The sequence below is a fragment of the Felis catus genome, chromosome C1 (genome assembly GCF_018350175.1).
Source record: "Felis catus isolate Fca126 chromosome C1, F.catus_Fca126_mat1.0, whole genome shotgun sequence".
Taxonomy (NCBI): Eukaryota; Metazoa; Chordata; class Mammalia; order Carnivora; family Felidae; genus Felis; species Felis catus.
The window spans coordinates 61,287,640-61,306,935 of NC_058375.1; positions in this window are offsets into that span (position 1 = coordinate 61,287,640).

Genomic DNA, 19,296 nt, shown 5'->3' on the forward strand with positions numbered 1-19,296 from the left:
TACAACACAACCAGTAAGCAACAGCATAGTATATAGTCAGACTATTCCTTTTTAAAAAAAATCAGCTTACCAGGACTTCTGAGGAAGATGGTGGAGTAGGAGGACTTTAAGCATAACTTGTCCCATAGAAACAACTATATACCACCCAATTCAGTGTAAATAACCCAGAAAATGACTCAAAGACTGGCAGAACATACTCTCCACAGCTAAATGTAAAGGCAAATCCACACTGAAACAGGTAGGAAGGGCAGAGACACGGTCAGGAACTAAATGGACCTAAAGGAGGGAGGGGTGCCACAATGCAGAGAGAGGAAAGGAAGCTTTCCTCTTGGAAAGGAAAGGAAGCTTGCCAAGCACCCCAACCATGGGGAACTTGCACAGGGAGACAAATCCCCATAATATTTGGCTTTGAAAACCACAGGGGCATAATTTTGTGAGTTCTTACAGTGAGGCTTAACTCTTGGAACTTTAAAAATTAGTAGAATCAGCTCTAGGAGAGCCTAGAGGCAACATGAAACTGAGTCCCTGCCCTTAAAGAGACTGGGCAACAAACACCTCAACAGAGATCAAGATAGAAGCAGCGGTTTGAAAAATGTTTAGGGTATATGAAAGGAAGATTTGTTTATTAATCTCAGAGCTTATGCTGGGGTGGGGGGGGCAAGAATTGTTGAGAGACTTATCCAAGAACAAAGAGTTAGTGAGTGCTATTTTCCTCCTGTCCCTCAGCCTAGACACACAGGGACCTGCAGGAACCAGCACAACAACAATACTTGCTACCTAACATGTTAAAAATGTGCCCCGCTGCAGTATTCTCCTGTGAATACACCCACTCCAGCCAGGTCTCCACTCCAGGTCCCCTCCCACAGCAGACTGTGCAAACAATGCCCTGCCCTCAGATTCTCCTGCAGACCTGCCCATTCCAATATGCCCTCAGCCTCAGCCCATCCAAAGGAGTTCTATAAGCCTGGCAATGTGCAAGCATTCCCAACAGGGAATAGCACCACACCAAAGTGACTTCTGCACCCTGGGAGAGAAGATAACCATACAGACCAGTCAGACTGTGGCCCAAGCAGCGGGCTGGGAGCAGACATCCGGTCTGACTGCAGGCCCCATGGACCAACAAAAGCTTCTCAGGGTACAACACAGGAAAAGAACCCTGCAATTCTGTGATATAGCTTCTATAGCAAACCCAAGGTGGTTCCAGACTGGCCTACTAACCACACAGAGACCAAACACTGTCCACAACAGGCAAAGTAGCCATTTCCAATGACTGAAGGCAAAAGTGGCTCTGTCACAACAGTAGGGTACATGAAGCACCCCTGAAGTACAAGGTTCTGGGAAACAGGAAACATTGGACTGTATGGCATTTCAGGAACTCTTCTCCACAAGGCCACTAATTTCAAGATCAGGAGATATAGCTGATTTACCCAACAAAAACAAATAGACACAGAGAGTTAGACAAAATGAGAAGACAGAGGAATACGTCCCAAATGAAAGAACAGGACAAAATCACCATAAAAGAGCTAAATGAAACAGAGATAAGTAATATGCCTAATAGAAAATTTAAAGTATTGGTCATAAAGACTCATTGGAATTGAGAAAAGAGTGGAAGGCCTCAACAAAGATATATAAAACATAAAAAAGAACCAAAAAGAACCAAAAGAACCAAAAAGAGATGAAGAACTCAACAACTAAAATTTAAAATATACTAGATGTAATAAGTAGTAGACTATAGGAAGCAGAAGAAGAGATCAGTGACACAGAGGACAGAATAATAGAAATCAATTAAGCTGAACAGGAGAGACGGAAAAAATAATAAAACTAAAAATAGAGAACCCTGTTATACCATCAAGCACAGTAACATCTGCATTATAGGGACCCCAGAAGGAGAAGAGAGAGAAAAAGGGACAAAAAATTAATCTGATGAAATAACAGCTGAAAACTTCCCAAATCTGAGGAAGGAAACAGAAGGCACAAAGAGCCCCCAGCAAAATTAACCCAAGGAGGTCTAAACCAAGATATATAGTAATTAAAATGGCAAGGAGTAGCATTAAAGAGAGAATGTTAAAAGCAGAAAGACAAGGGGCACCTGGGTGTCTCAGGTGGTTGAGTGACTGACATTGGCTCAGGTCATGATCTCATGGTTTGTGAGTTCGAGCCCCACATTGGGCTCTGTGCTGACAGCTCAGAGCCTGGAGCCAGCTTCTGATTCTGAGTCTCCCTCTCTCTCTCTCTCTCTCTGCCCCTCCCCCACTCATGCTCTGTCTCTGTCTCAGAAATAAATAAACATTAAAAAAATTTTTTAAAAAGCAGAAATACAAGATAAAATAGTTACGTAAAAGGGAAATTCTGTAAGTTTATCAAGTGATTTTTTTCAGCAGAAATCTTGCAGACTAGAAGGGATTGGCAGAGTACATTCAAATTACTAAAATTAAAAAAAAAAAAAAAGAACTTCCACCGAGAATACTCTGTCCAGCAAGGGTATCATTCATTAAAACAAAGGGAGATAGAGTTTCCCACACAAACAAAATTAAAGGAATTCATGACAACTAAATCAGCCCAACAAGAAATGCTAAAGGGGACTCTTTGAGTGAAAAGAAAAGAATATAAGTAGGAGTAAGCAAAGTAGGAAACATAAAAAACATTAAAATTAAGTATAGCTATAAAAATCAGTCAAGGTATTCACAAAATAAAATGATGTAATTATGATACCAAATATTAAAAATGTGGGAGTGGGGAGTAAAGAATGGGTTCAAACTTAAGGGACCATTAGCTTAATATAGACTGTTCTATGGATAAGATGTTATATACAAACCTAATGGTAACCACAAAAACTAGTAATATATATACATATATGAAAAATGAATCTAAGTGTATCACTATAAAAAGCCTGCAAACCAGGAGAGAACCATGAGCAAGAGAAGAAAGAAACAGAGAACAACTACAGAAACAACCATAAAATAAATATCAAAATGGCAAGAAGTACATACTTATTAATAATTACTTTGAATGTAAATGGACTAAACACTCCAATCAAAAGACATAGGGTGAAGTTTGGATTAAAAAGTAAGATCCATCTATGTGCTGCCTAAAAGATCTAAAGACACTTGTAGATTGAAGTGAAGGGATGAAAGAGCATTGATCACACAAATGAAAGTGAAAAGAGGGGCACCTAGGTGGCTCAGTAGGTAAGCATCGGACTTCTGTTCAGGTCATGATCTCATGGTTCATGGATTCAAGCCCCACATCAGGTTCTGTCTGTGCTGACAGCTCAGAGCCTGGATCCTACTTCAGATTCTGTCTCCCTCTCTCTCTGCTCATCCCCCACTTGCACTCTGTCTGCCTCTGTCTCTCAAATATAAATAAGCATTAAAAAAAAAAAGAAAAGAAAGTGAAAAGAAAGCTCAGGTAGTGATACTTATAATGGCCAAAATATACTTTAAAAGAAAGACTCTAAAAAGAGAAAAAGAAGGACACTAGATAATCAAAAAGGGAGCAATCCAACAAAAATATATAACAATTGTAAATAATTATGCACCCAGTATGAAAGCACCAAAATACACAAACCAGCCAAAAACAAACATAAAGGAAATAATCAATAGTACTACAATAACAATAGGGTATTTTAACACCCCACTTACAGTAACTGATACATCATCCAAACAGAAAATCAACATGGAAAGTGTGGCTTTGAATGACATTTTGAACCAGATGGATGTAACAGATATATTTAGAACATTCCAGCTTAAAACAGCAGAAAATAAGTCTGAACACATACAAAAAAATTAAAGTCATGCCATTTATCTTTTCTGAACACAACACTATGAAATTAGAAATTATAAGAAAAAACGTGGAAAGAATACAATATACAGAGGTTAAAACATGCTATTAAACAATAAATGTGTCAACCAAGAAATCAAAGAGTAATTTAAAAAAATACATGAACACCAATGAAAATGAAAATGCAATGGTTCAAAATCTTTGGGATGTAGCAAAAGCAATTCTAAGAGGGAAGTTTATAGCAATATAGGCCTAACTCAAGAAGCAAGAAAAATCTCAGATACAAAACCTAGTTTTTAAACCTAAAGAAGTTAGTAGAAGAAGAACACACAAAACCCCAAAACCAGTAGAAAGAAGGAAATAATAAAGATTAGAGCACAAATCAATGAAATAGAAACTAAAAAAGGAGCAGAAAAGATCAATGAAACCAGGAGGTGGTTCTTAGAAAACATCAATAAAATTGATAAACCACTAGCCAGACTCATCAAAAACAGAGAAAGAGAGGGAGAGAGAAATATAGAGAGATGACTCAAAATCACAAATGAAAGAGGAGAAATAACAACTGACACCACAGAAATACAAAGGATTATAAAAGAATATTATGGAAAATTACATGCCAAAAATTGGTCAACTCAGAAGAAATGGATTCCAAGAAATATATAACCTCCCAAAACTGAACCAGGAAGAAATATAAAATTTGAACAGACTGATTATCAGCACATGAATTGAATCAGTAATCAAAAAACAAAAACAAAACTCCCAACAAATGAAAGTCCAGAACCAGATGGATTCACAGGTGAACTCTACCAAACATTTAAAGAATAGTCGATACCTATTCTCCTCAAACTGTTCTTTAAAAAATAGAAGAGGACGGAAAACTTCCAATTCATTCTATGAAGCCAGCACTACCCTGATTCCAAAACCAGATAAAGACACCACTAAAAAAGAGAACTACACGTCAATATCTCTAATGAATATGGGTGCAAAAATTCACAAAAAAATGTTAGCAAACTGAATACAACAATACATTTAAAAAATCATTTACCACAACCAAGTGGGATTAATTCCTGGGATGTAAAAGTGGTTCCACATTCACAAATCAAGCAACATGATACATCACATCAATAAAAGAAATGATAAAAACAATATGATCACTTCAATAGATGTAGAAAAAGCACTTGACAGAGTACAATATACACTCATGATAAAAAAAAAAAACACCTCAACAGTGTAAGTTTAGAGGGAATATACCTCAACATAATAAAGGCCATATATGTAAAACCCTCTGCTAACATCATACTCAGTGGAGAGGAACTGAATGTTTTCCCTTAAGATCAGGAAGAAGACAAGGATGTCCACTCTCACCACTTTTGTTCAACATAGTATTGGAAGTCCTAACCACAATAATCAAACAAGAAAAAGAATAAAAAGGCATCCAAATTGGTAAGGAAGAAGTAAACTTTTCACTATTCACTACATATATATATATATATATATATATATATATATATATATATATGTACATATATACATATATATGTTATATGTACATATATACATATATATGTATATATATGTACATACATATATATGTACATACATATATATATGTACATACATACATATATATAACCCTAAAGACCCCACTAAAAAACTATTGGAACTGATAAATGAATTTAGCAAGGTTGCAGGATACAAAATCAATTGGCAGAAATCCATTGTACTCCTATACACTAATAATGCAGTAACAGAAGGAGAAATTAAGAAAACAACTCCATTTACATTGCACCAAAAAGAATAAAATTACTAGAAATAAACCTAACCAGGAGGTGAAAACCTATATTCTGAAACTATAAAAAAAATGAGGAAAGGAATTGAAGACAATGCAAAGAAGTGGAAAGATATTTCATGCTCATGGATCAAAAGAACAAATATTATTAAAATGTCTGTAGTACCCAAACAACCTACAGATTTAATGCAATTCATAAAATAACAAACAAACCTAAAATTTGTGTGAACCACAAAAAACCCTGAATAGTCAAAGCAACCTCGAAATGGAACAAAACTAAAGATATCAAAACCCTATATTTCAAGATATACTACAAAGCTGTAAAAATCAAATTATATTTTGTGGCAGAAAAATAGATCAATGGAATAGAGTAGAGAGCACTAAAATAAACCCATGCTCATGATCAGTTAATCCTGGATAAGGAAGCTAGAATATGCAATGGGAAAAAGAGTATCCTCAACAAATGGTGTTGAGAAAACTGGACAGCTACATGCACAAGAATGAAACTGGACCACTTTTTATACCATATGCAAAAATAAACTGAAAATGGAATAAAAAACCCAAATGTGAGACCTCAAACTATAAAAATCATAGACAAAAGCACAGGCAGTAATTTCTCTGACATTGACCATAGCAATATTTTTCTAGATATATCTCCTGAGGCAAGGAAAACAATGGCAAAAATAAACTATTGGGAATACAATAAAATATACTTCTACACAGAGAAAGACACTGTCAACAAAACCAAAAGACAACCTACTGAATGGAATAAGATATTTGCAAATAATATATCCAATAAAGGTTTAGTATCCAAAGAACTTAGTATCCAAAGAACTTAAACAACTCAACACCAAAACAACATCAATACCAAAAAAAAAAAAAACCCCAAATAATCCAATATAAAAAAATAGGCAGAAGACATGAACAGACATTTCTCTAGAGACGATATACAGATGGCCAACAGACACATGAAAAGATGCTCAACATCACTCATCATCAGGGAAATACAAATCAAAACCAAAATGAGATATCACTTTATACCTGTCAGAAAGGCTAAAATAAAAAAAACAGAAGCAACAACAGGGGTCATGGAGGACGTCTAGCAAAAGGAACCTTCGTGCACTATTGATGGGAATGCAAACTGGTGCAACCACTGTAAAAAACATGGAGGTTCCTCAGAAAATTAAAAATAGAATTACTATATGATTCAGTAATTTCACTGCTAGGTATTTATCCAAAGAAAATGAAAACACTAGTTTCAAAAGATATATGCACCCTGATGTTTACTGCAGCACTATTTACAATAGCCAAATTGTGGGAGACGCCCAATGTCCATCAACAGGTAAATAGATAATGAAAATGTAAGATATACATGCAATGAAATATTGCTCAGCCATACCAAGAACAAAATATTGCCATTTGCAACAGGATGGGCAGAAGTAGAGAGTATAATGCTAAGGGAAATAAGTCAGAGAAAGACAAATATGATATGATTTTTTTTCATATGTGGAACTTAAGAAATAAAACAAATGAACAAAGAAAAAAATAAACAAACCAATGAACAGATTCTTAACTATAGAGAAGAAACTGATGGTTATCAGAGAGCAGATGGGTGGGGAGATGGATAAAATAGGTGAAGGGGATTAACAGGGCACTCATCCTAATAAGCACTGAGTAATGTATAGATGGTTGAATCACTATATTGTACACTTGAATGTACATGTTATGTTAACCATACTGAAATTAATTTCTTTAAAAAAATCAGCTTACAAATAAGAACACATTGAGAGGAGTCTCTAACACTACTTCCCCTGTCCACTGAATATTCTGCCACAAGTAAGTCTCCCTTTCCCAGGGAAAACTGTCTCTTGCTGTACTCTAGTTATAAGGATCCAGGATCTACTGGATCTACTGGATACAGTAGACAACTACTGTAATCTACTAGTTACAGTAGATCCCAGGCATCTACTCCATTTTTAATCTCAATCTCTTTCCCACAGTGCATTAAATATACTAAAACTTAACACATGGTACATCAAAGTCTATGAGCACAGATTCAGACCTAGTAGACATCTAGAAAAAGTACCATTATAAAGGTGATTTGGGCTTCTTAAAGCTAAAATTAAAGTGGATATTGGAACTATGGCAGCCACCATGTACACTTTTGTGTGTGTATGTGTGTGTTTATGTATCTATTTGTATATGTATATGTATACGTATATATGTATATCAATCTTTATATGTCATCTTATCTACAGATAGATATATAGATGTTTTAAATTTCAACAATATCTTTTCTTGCAAACATGGATATTTTCCTTATAATAGATTTTATCTCCTTAAATGGCAAGAGAATATAAAGTACAGAATCAGACACTGTCATTGCTGCATGACTTTGAACAAGGTATGTAAACTTCATATGCTTCTGTTTTCTTAACTGTAAAATGGAGATAATAGTATCTTTATGGAATTGTTGGGGTTACTTATTGAGTTAATACTTTGAAAACTCTCAGAAATAGTTTTCATATATAGTAAATTTACAAAAATAGATCTACAAATAATTATCAGCTAATAAGCTGCAAGAAATCAACTAGCTTTGTCTGTGACTGTTTTTAGATACTACTATGACAATGTATTATTTCATGTTCTTTAATTTTTTAGCTGTATTGACATACAAAAATGACATTTTAATATTTTATATGGTATATACATAAAAAAACATATCAGGACAAATACATTTTCTAACGGGTTGTCTTAATGATCAACAATATGAATCTAAGGAAAAAAATTACTCAAAAGCTAGTTTAGCAGACATTAAATCAAGAAACTGGAAGTGTAATTCATATACCATGACATTTAACTTTTGGTTGAATATGGGAGCATTGTGGGGGCATACAACTGAATCTTTACCTTATTTGTCTATTATTGCCAGTGAATTACGGTAGGCCATTTTCTTCACAGGATGTTGTATATGAGCCTAGTGGTAACCACAAACCAAAAACTTAGATACACAAAAAATAAAGAGAAAGGAATCCAAGCAAAATACTAATGTCATCAAAAAACAAGGAAAGAGCAAAAAAAGAAGAAGGGAACAGAGAAGAATTGCAAAAACAATCAGAAAACAATTAATGAGATGACAATAAGTACACACCCATCAATAATTACTTTAAATGTAAACGGTCTAAATGTTCCAATCAAAAGACATGGAGTGGCTGAATGGGCCAACAACAACAACAAAATCATCTATATACCACTTACAGGAGACTCACATCAAACCTAAAGACATATACAGACTGAAAATGAAAGGCTAGAAAAACATACTCCATAAAAATTGGAAGCAACAAAAAGCTCAGGTAGCCATACTTATATCAGAAAAATAGACTTTAAAACAAAGACTACAACAAGAGAAAAAGAAGGATATTACATGATAAAGTGATTAATTCAACAGGAGGATATAACAATTGTAAATATCTATGCACCCAACAAGAGAACACCTAAATGTATAAAGCAAATAATAATAGATATGAAGGGAGAAATGGTGAGTAATACAATAATAGTAGGGAATTTTAACAACCCACTCACAGAAATGAATAAATTATCTAGACAGGAAAGCAATACAGAAACAGTAGCATTGAATTATATATTGGACCAGATGGACCTAAGAGATATATGCAGAATATTCCTTCCAAAACAGCAGAATATACATTCTTTTCAAGTGCACATGAAGCATTCTCCAGAATAGACAATATATTGGCCACAAAACAAGTCTGAGTAAGTTTTTAAAAAGTCAAATCATGCCACGCATCCTTTCTGACTGTAACGGTATGGAAATCAATTACAAGAAAAGAAAATGGAAAAACACAAATACATGGAGGCTAAACAACATGCTACTAAACAACCAAGGGGTCAATGAAGAAATTAAAGAGGAATAAAAAAAATACCTGGGGACAAATGAAAATGAAACACAAGAATTCAAAATCTTTGGGACACAGAAAAAAACATAAAGAAAAAAAACAAATGGATAGCTTTATTTTTTCCCTCAGAAGTTCAGAAACAAGGTAAAATTGCCATTAAAAAATGCATAATGGTTTTTACCCATTGAATAATGATAATCAGAATTTCCCTTTGTTTTCCATAAAGGAAGAATTTCCCTTTGTTTTCCATAAATTTCCCTTTGTTTTCCCTTTGCTAAAATTTCAGCGGCCTTGGATCTTATGGAATTTCTCAATCTTTGAATGTACATATTAAGTTTATCATAGTCTCACATCATACAGGTGTGGGAAAGGTTGAGTATTCAGAAGAAGTACTATTTAGGAACTCAAACCATTTGACCCACTAACCTATGCAACAATAGTAATCTGAGCATATTGACAATCTGCATTAAGAAAATGAAGGGTTTTTTTTCAACCCCATTTAATATTTACAGCTCTGAAGGTTATGCTTTTCTACAAGAAAAAGGGTTGTCATGGAAGCCTTCTCATCTCCTATCCGAATAAGCAACACTTCTCATTTATACTTGTCATTAAGGGTCAGGGAATCTTCTCAACACAGACTAACCCACCAGGACACTTAATTAGAACCATAACATGGTTTATGTCAAAATTAATCATACTTTGTGTTTAAAACAATCTCTCCTGAAGTAGATTATGCCTGCTTATTTTCTGATAATTTTAATGGTGCACATGATGAATACTAGTAACTTTCTTTTCAGGGACAGGTCTAAAGGCAATGCTACTTGGCCAAAGAAGGATTGATCTATACCATTTATCTCATAGGTAAAACATGTCTAAACCTAAACAATGTTGAATAAAGAATTCATTGCTTTGGGCAAGTGTCCAATTTGGAACCATTTTATTCCCTATTAAGAGTAAATTTTACCTATTGAAAGAAGTAGTGTTTAGAAAGAATATGAATAGTTTCATATTATGCATGTGAGTTAAAAAACGTCTCTTTCTCTAGGCAAACTTCATTCCTGATCCCTGCATCATTCTTAGTAGTTATAATAGTTACTGTATGAAAATGAGCATGGTAAATAAAGAATAAACTAACTGAAAACAAACACACACACATTTTTCCTTTAAAATACTAGGAATCTGGGGCACCTGGGTGGCTCAGTCAGTTAAGCATCCGACTTCAGCTCAGGTTGCGATCTCACGGTTCGTGGGTTCAAGCCCCACATCCAGCTCTGTGAGGACAGCTATGAGCCTGGAGCCTGCTTCAGATTCTGTGTCTCTTTCTCTCTCTGCCCTACCCCTGCTCATGCTGTGTCTGTCTGTCTGTCTGTCTGTCTCTCTCTCAAAAATAAATAATAAGCATTAAAAAAGTAAATAAAACATTAGGAATTTTTCTTTTGTTTATGATGGAGTGACTGGTTCTATATTTTTCTTGCAATGTGGCCAAACCCCTTGCCATTTCACTGAATACAGAATGTGATAGAGGCAGAGTTCAGCGCAACCATTTTTTAAAAAATACCTTTATTTATTTTTGAGAAGGAGAGAGTGGGAGAGAGAATTCACACATGAGCAGGGGAGGGGAAAAAAGAGAGGGTGAGAGGGAATCCCAAGCAGGCTCCATGCTGTCAGCACAAAGCCCAATGCAAAACTCTTATCTCGTGAACAATGAGAACGTGACCTGAGCAGAAATCAAGAGTCCAATACTTAACGGACTGAGTCACCCAGGTGCCCCAAAGCAACTATTTTTAAGGAGATGACCCATTCCTTTGCTCACATTCAGATACATAACTTCATACAATTTCAAGAGAGACTAGAAGATAGTCTGTACCAAGGGGATTATGTGTATGGCTGATATTCACATCTTCTATTGCCAGAAAAAAGGAAGGATATTGGATACTGAGGCACAGTTCATATTTCATACCTCATACACATTTGAAGTTTTTCAGCTGCCAGGCATTGATCCTCTTTTCTTCAGCATTACGAATTTCCTGTGGGGGAATCATGCCTCTTCTAAGTTATTTCTTTAAAATTTAATATGGTTTCTATCCCTTGACTCCAGGAGTCATTTTGACTCCAGGGACATTTTACCCAGGTCATATTAATTAGAGTAACTTTGTCTTGCTGTCCTAGGGATTGGTTCTGGGACTGAGGTTAAACCTACCTGGCACAAATAAATAATCCTTGGTCCTGAACAGGAACTGCATTCTCTTTTCCATTTGATGTGAAAACAAAGCACAATTCTCTCGGAGCTACTGGCAGATATTTAAGTACCACATGGAGACTGAAAAGGAAGCCAATACCAAATGAAGCCAAATCAAAGAATGGAGATAGACAGGATCTTAATTACCTTCTAGGAACTCTGTGTCCAGCCTTATTTAAATTCATATTTATCTCTAGAATTTTCAACTATGTAAGACAATACATTTCCTTCATGACTTAACTGATGGAAAGCACTACAAGGAAGTACATAGGAAGGAATGTATTTAGTTGTTGGCAATGTCTTGTAGATGATGACTTTAAAATATAATAGACTACTAATAAATTTTTACACTCCGACCACTTATTCTAAATATGCAGTATTTAGGAATTTTTATGGATTATAAAAACATTCTCTGCAACATCACTTCTAGTGTACATTATATAAGGTTGAAATATTGAAATGATATTTTTGCCAATGTGCTAAACTGAAATAATCTTTCATTTTTCTCTCATATTAGTGATAATTCCATACTATTGTGCCGTATCACACAATTCTTCTAAGACTTTGCTCAAGCAGAAAGCAAAACCTCCTTCAAGAAGTTTTCTCTGGTTTTTACTTCTGCTTAGTTATCTTCTTTGTTTGGTGCTCTGTGTATACTACTATCTTATCACCTAATTATATTAAAATTAGCTTGTTAATTATCTATCTCCATCATTACAATGTGTTCAATACACCTTTATACTCCTAAGGCCAAAAACAATGCCCAGCAGATAGCCAGAGTTCAATATTTTTTTTTTTAGTAAATAGATTTTTTTTTTCAGAGAAGTTTTCGCTCCATAGCAAAATTAAGTAGAAAGTACAAAAAATTCCCATAAAACTCATGCTCTCACACTCACACAGCCTTCTCCACTATCAACTTTCTGAACCACGGTGGTACATTTATTATAATCACTGAACCTGCATTGATACATTATCATCACCCAAAGTCCATGGTTCATATTAGAGTTCATTCTTGGTGTTGTACATTCTATGGGTTTTGACAAATGTATCATGGCATGCATCCACCATTATACTATCATACAGAATAGTTTACCCTAAAAATTTTCTATCAGGTCTAGTCATCCCTTCATCCCTCAAAGCCATGGCAAACACTAATCTTATTACTGTATTCATGGGTTTACCTTTTCCAAAATGTCATATATTTGGAATAAAGCAGTATATAGCCATTTCAGATTGGCTTCTTTCATTTTTCCCCCATGTCTTTTCATGACCTGATATCTCATTTCATTTTAGTGCAGAATAATATTCCACTGTCTAGATGAATCAGTTTCTTTTATCCATTCACCTACTGAAAAATATCTTGGTTGCTTTCAAGCTTTGGTAATTATGATAAAGCTACTATAAATCATGTACAGGTTATTGTGTGGACATAAATTTTCAACTAATTTGGGGGAAATACTAAACATGATTGCTAGATTGTATGGCAAAAGATGTTTCATTTTGTTAGACATGGCCAAGCTGTTTTCCAAAGTGTCTGTGCTACATTGCAGTCTGACCAGCAATACATAAGAGTTGCTGTTTCTTCACATCTTGGCCAGCACTCGGTGTTGGCAGTGTTTTGGATTTTGTCCATTCTAATAGGTGTGTAGGGCTTTGGCTGGATTTTAACATGCATTTCCTGCCACACATCATGTGGAGGATCTTTTCATATGTTTATTTATCTTCTGTATATCTTTGGTGAGGTGTATGTTAAAGTCTTTGGCCCATTGTTGAAGCAGCCTGTTTTTTTATTGTTGAGTATTAAGAGTTCTTCATATAGTCCTTTATCAGATTTCTCTTTTGCAAAGCTTTCCTCTCAATCCATGGCTTATCCTCTCATTCTCTTATAGTATTCATCACAAAACACAAGTTCTGTTTTGTTTTGTTTTAATTTTTATGAAATCCAGCTTATCAGTTATTTCTTTCATGGATCATTTCTTTGGTGTTGTATCTAAAAGTCATTATGATATCTAAGGTCGACTGGATTTTCTCCTATGCAATCTTCTAAGAGTTTTATACTTTTGCATTCTGTATTTAAGTCTATCATCAATTTTGAGTTAATTTTTGTGAAATATATATAAAGGCATGTTTAGATTCCTTTTTTTACATGTGGAAGTCGAGTTTGTCCATCACTGTTTATTGAAAAGACTATCTTTTCACCATTGTATTGTCTTTGCCTCTTTGTCGAAAGTTAGTTGACTATATTTGTATGAATCTTCATTCTGTTTCATTGATTTATATATTCTTTCACCAATACCACACTGTTGACTATGAAAGCTTTATAGTAGTCTTGAGGTTGAGTAGTTCTTTATCCTTCTCCTTCAGTATCGTGGTGGCTATTCTGGATCTTTTGCCTCTCCATATAAAAGAACTTCATTACATTTTGTTTAACTGAAATAAAGCATTTTCCAGGTCTTAGGTCACCCATTCTAAATAGTCTTCACAATGCCAATGGACTTTCCTTCAAAAAAAGGACAATACTCCAGACTCATAAACAATGGACTGTGGGAATTAAAACTTTGTGACAACTTTGTCAGTAACAGTAAAACAGGTGCCCTGTTTTCTCTTAGTTAATAGTCACGTGCATTATTTTTGTGGTTGGCTTAGCTAGGCTTAGAATCTAATTAATGTCTGGGCAAGGTAAAGGAATTGAGAATGTGGATTGCAGCTTTCATTGCTAATAGAGGTTATTATACTCACACTTTCTGTTTGTTTGAAGATGCCTGTGGTACAAAAACTGGAGTAAAGAGAGTCCTACCCTTCCATTTGGAAGACTTAGGTCCAGTCCTGTTATTTCCCATGTCATCAGCTGTTTGATCTCGGACATTTACCTATCCACTTAGCTCACCCAAAAGCTAACAATCTGGAGCAATGCTTTCTTTCATAAATTAAGCCACTTTTCCTTCTACTATTGAAGTATATACATGTGAAATTGTATCCCTTGGATATAAGGAAGGTAGTTTTTATTTGATTTTCAGTAGTATTCTTGAATCTTCTATCATCTGAGAGGTTAAGGTAGCTTCTTACTCAGTAATAAGCCCTGTTCCTAAACATCTCAAACTCTACCAGTTATATGAGAGGTGGCAAGAACTGGCACATTAAAACAGAGCGGTGGCTTTTTTGCTTCTACTGTTATTTTGAACATTTAGTTTTTGAAGAAAGTAACATGTATATAATAGATTTTGGCAGCATTTTAAACATAGGCTACTCTGCTCTGGAGAATTTAACTCTGAAACTATTATGTATATTGAAAAGAGGTGTTTTTTGGAAGAGTGATGTTTGTATGCTCCTTATGGGCTCCTCTGTAGTCTTTTTGGACATATGATTTAATAAGTGCATGCATAAAAATTATGGCTTTGGTACCCTTTTCTTTGTCTTCTTTTACTATTCATACCTTTGATAATTTTAAGCCATGGATTGTTTACACTAGGTATGTTATTTAGTGACTTGAACATTGTGAGAAAGGGATTAAAAAGAAAGAAAAAAGAGTAAGCAAAGTTAATGGCAGCTCATTTGACATCTGGAATTGCAAGTTATTTACAAGTTAATATAAAAGGATGTATTTTATAATTCATTACTTATGAAAAGACAAGTGTACTTAAATGTTTTTACTCAAAACATTAGATGGGAAACATTCCTCTATCATATTACTATGCTTTATTGTCAATGCTTTAAAACATTTCATTTTCTATTTAGAAAACTTTTCTCCATTCCTTTTCACCAAAGGGAAAGGGCAGGCTAGCTTGAAAAATGAATAATAGGAAATGATGATTTTAAAATCTTTCAATATTCAGATGATCACTTAGTAAAAGGAGAATAATATATGACAGTTATGAGCTCTTTTAAATATCAGGCATTGTGTTAAACACTCTACAGATGAAAATAATTTTTAAAAACCATATCTGGAAATATAAAAGAGTATTTATGACAGGGAAAATATGACCAAAAAAAAAACTTTTTGGAGAAAAGGTTTTGTGTCCTAGGGTCACATTGTAGCAAATATGAATGTACCAGAGAAAGCTATATAATAGACATGAGGCTGGAAACACACACACACACACACACACACACACACACACACACAGGGATCAGGGAGTTCAATTTAATTGTAAATGAAACAGAGGTACTCCTACAAGTTTTGGTGGATATACATACATACATACATGCATACATACAAATTTGTATTTAGAGATGACCATTCTATTGCAATAATCTAAGTGTATAGTAATATAAACCTGAAGTAAAGCATAGTCATGAGAATTGAAAGAAGAGAAACCTCTCTCTCTCTCTCTCTCTCTCTCTCTATATATATATATATATATATATATATAGATATATATAGATATATAGATATCTATATATTTCTATAGATATAAATGTATAGTTCTCTCAATGTATATAGATATACCTATATATAGATATATATGGATAGATAGATTTTTTTTATTTCAAAGCAGAGGTGAAATTATTTGGTGATAGAATGAATATGGATGTTAGAGAGATTAAAAGATAAGAGATTCTATTTGCTTGACTGCTATTTGTTGTTAATAAAAAATCATTAAAAAGTAAGTATATTAATGATGCAATACACAATTTCTTTTGAGAAGTTTTAAACTCTCAAATGTTTGTATGTACGTAGACCAGATCAAAGCCAACAGTGGCTAGCAATGTTACAAGAGGATAAATGATTCCTCTGATTTGCTTTCTTGAATTGTGCTACAATCTCAGAATATAACTTTATTCCTATCTAAAAACTGAGAGATTATGAAGAAATTTTGACAGGGATTCGTCAAGAATTACATGTAAAGCTTATTTAAGATTACACACCAAATCTTTAAATCATACCCAGATTCTGTTATACTCTAAGGGTGAGGTGGTGGTAGGCAGTAAGTGGTGTTCACTGTGCTAGAACCATAGTTAATGAAATGTAAAAGATGTGTACTAACCATGCCAAGTACAGGTCTGAATGGGTGTTTTGATGATCTAGTAAACTTCTAGTTAAAAACTTACAGTAGAGATAAAAAAAGAATACCTTTGAATTTGCTGATTAATTGGTATTTTGAATGTATTGTTCTACACATCTTAGGCACTTGACAAATGTTTATTTTAAAAATAAAATTGAACGCCTCTTTTTTTTCTGAAATTTTCCCTTATCATGTTCATATTCATTTTGGACATAGACTATAGATATTAACAATTGAAAATAAGGATTTCAATTGTAAGCACAAATGAAGGCATCAAAAGACCATTAGATATAAGTGATATAGCTCTGGATTCCAGTGTTGGCTCATTGAATAAAATTATATGACCTTGACAAAATATGTACTAAAATCATTTTCCTCATTTAAAATATTGAGATAACACCTCATAAATTCATTTGGTTATTACAAGAATTAAATTGGATAACATGAATAAAAACATCTAGCAAAAAACTGGACCTAAAATAAGCAATATTAAATATCTACTTCCTTTATCTTTAAGTTAAAACAAAGCATCATAAAAATATGGATCAGAGGCAACTGGGTGGCTTAGTCAGCTAAGCGTCCGACTTCAGCTAAGGTCATGATCTCACCATTGGTGAGTTCCAGCCCCAGGTCAGGCTCTGTGTTGACAGCTCAGAACCTGGAGCCTGCTTTGGATTCTGTGTCTCCTTCTCTCTCTCTGCCCCTCCCCCTCTTGCACTATATGTGTGTATGTGTGTGTGTGAGTGTGTTTCTCTCTAAAAAATAAACATTAAAAAATATTTTTAAAAACATGGGTCAGAATTGTCAATAATGTAGTCACTAATACTGAATATTTACAGTTAGCATAATCAGAATAAACCATCCGTATGATTATTTTTAACACAAACATCGACACAAAGAAAAACAAAATAGTAGCAACAACAATAAAACCACCTCAGTGATTTAATAGCCTCAAAAACAGTTTTCAAGATTCTCTAACAAATCACAAATATCACTGGGAATTTATTATGTAATATGTCCAAAAGTGTTAATCATAATTATACTTCTTTAACTATTAATTTTGAAATAATATCGAACTTACTGAGAAGTTGTAAAAATAGTAAAAAGAAAGTCCATGTATCATATACTCAGAGCCATCAATTTTTATTTTGCCATATTTCCATCCAAATGTGATACTCTAAAAAGTACACAATAAAGCTTCTGCAACATTTATACTGGGAAGCATAACTTGAAACTAAACATGAAAAGACATTAAACTACCCATCTTTTAAAAGGAATCTGTAGCAATGGCAATTCAACTCTTATCATCTTACTTTCTAATCTTATCATAAAAGACATTTCCCAGAAAAGAATCCAGTTTTTGTCTTGTCCCTGAAAGGCAAGCATTTAGCATCATACTAGATGCAGCTTATGACTGGGTTCTGGAAGAATTAGTCAGGTACGCAGGCTGTTAATACTCATGAATTTATTATGGCCCATTTACACAAGTTGGAAAACCCAAACTAGGAAACAGAAATAGTGTTAGGGAAAAATCTGTTATAAGATGGCCAACAGATTGATAGGGAAATCCCAGTTCCTGACCAAAGACTCCCCTTCTGGGTTCTTCTTCCTACCCTGCTTGCCACACACGTACAACAAATTACTACTAATGTGGAATACAGAAGTAACAGACTATAAATTGTTCTTTCTGCTTATGCTCAGGACTCAGACCTCTGGAGAGTGATCTCCTCTGAGCCCTCCAGTGTGAAATATACCTCCTCTCCTGCCTTCCAAGATCTCTGAGTGCCACTTGGTTCTTCAGCCAGGTGATCCTGGCCAGGTTCCATTACAATAGTTGTCTATTAAAAAATAGACATATTTATGACTGTTTTCTCATTAGTAATTGTTTAGAGATAAAAATTTCAGTCATTATTTGTTCGAACGACAAGCTGGATATATGAACAATGTACTTGACTCAACTGAACTGCCAAATTCATTACTAAAACATTTCATCATGGGAGTTGAAACAAACAAACAAACAAAACACAAGGAGTAGTCAAATACACCCCGTCCTTCAAGTGTATCATAGTTTTATCCACTTGAAAGGAGAATATCATGAAAATTATTTCAAAAATATAACTAGATCTTTCCAGATCAACACTCTTGGGTATTTATTGGGCACTTATTTACCTATCAGGGAACTATAATGTACTGACATCAATATTTAATGATAGGAATTATGGGGGCGCCTGGGTGGCGCAGTCGGTTAAGCGTCCGAATTCAGCCAGGTCACGACCTCGCGGTCCGTGAGTTCGAGCCCCACGTCAGGCTCTGGGCTGATGGCTCGGAGCCTGGAGCCTGTTTCCGATTCTGTGTCTCCCTCTCTCTCTGCCCCTCCCCCGTTCATGCTCTGTCTCTCTCTGTCCCAAAAATAAATAAACGTTGAAAAAAAAATTAATGATAGGAATTATGGATGATAGTAGAGAGTCACTTCCCACCAAAACACTCTGAGATAATATTCAAGGCAGCTTAAACTTTCTGAAATTGCTGAAATAACATCTGCCTACAAACAGCTTATTCTTATCTCCCAGT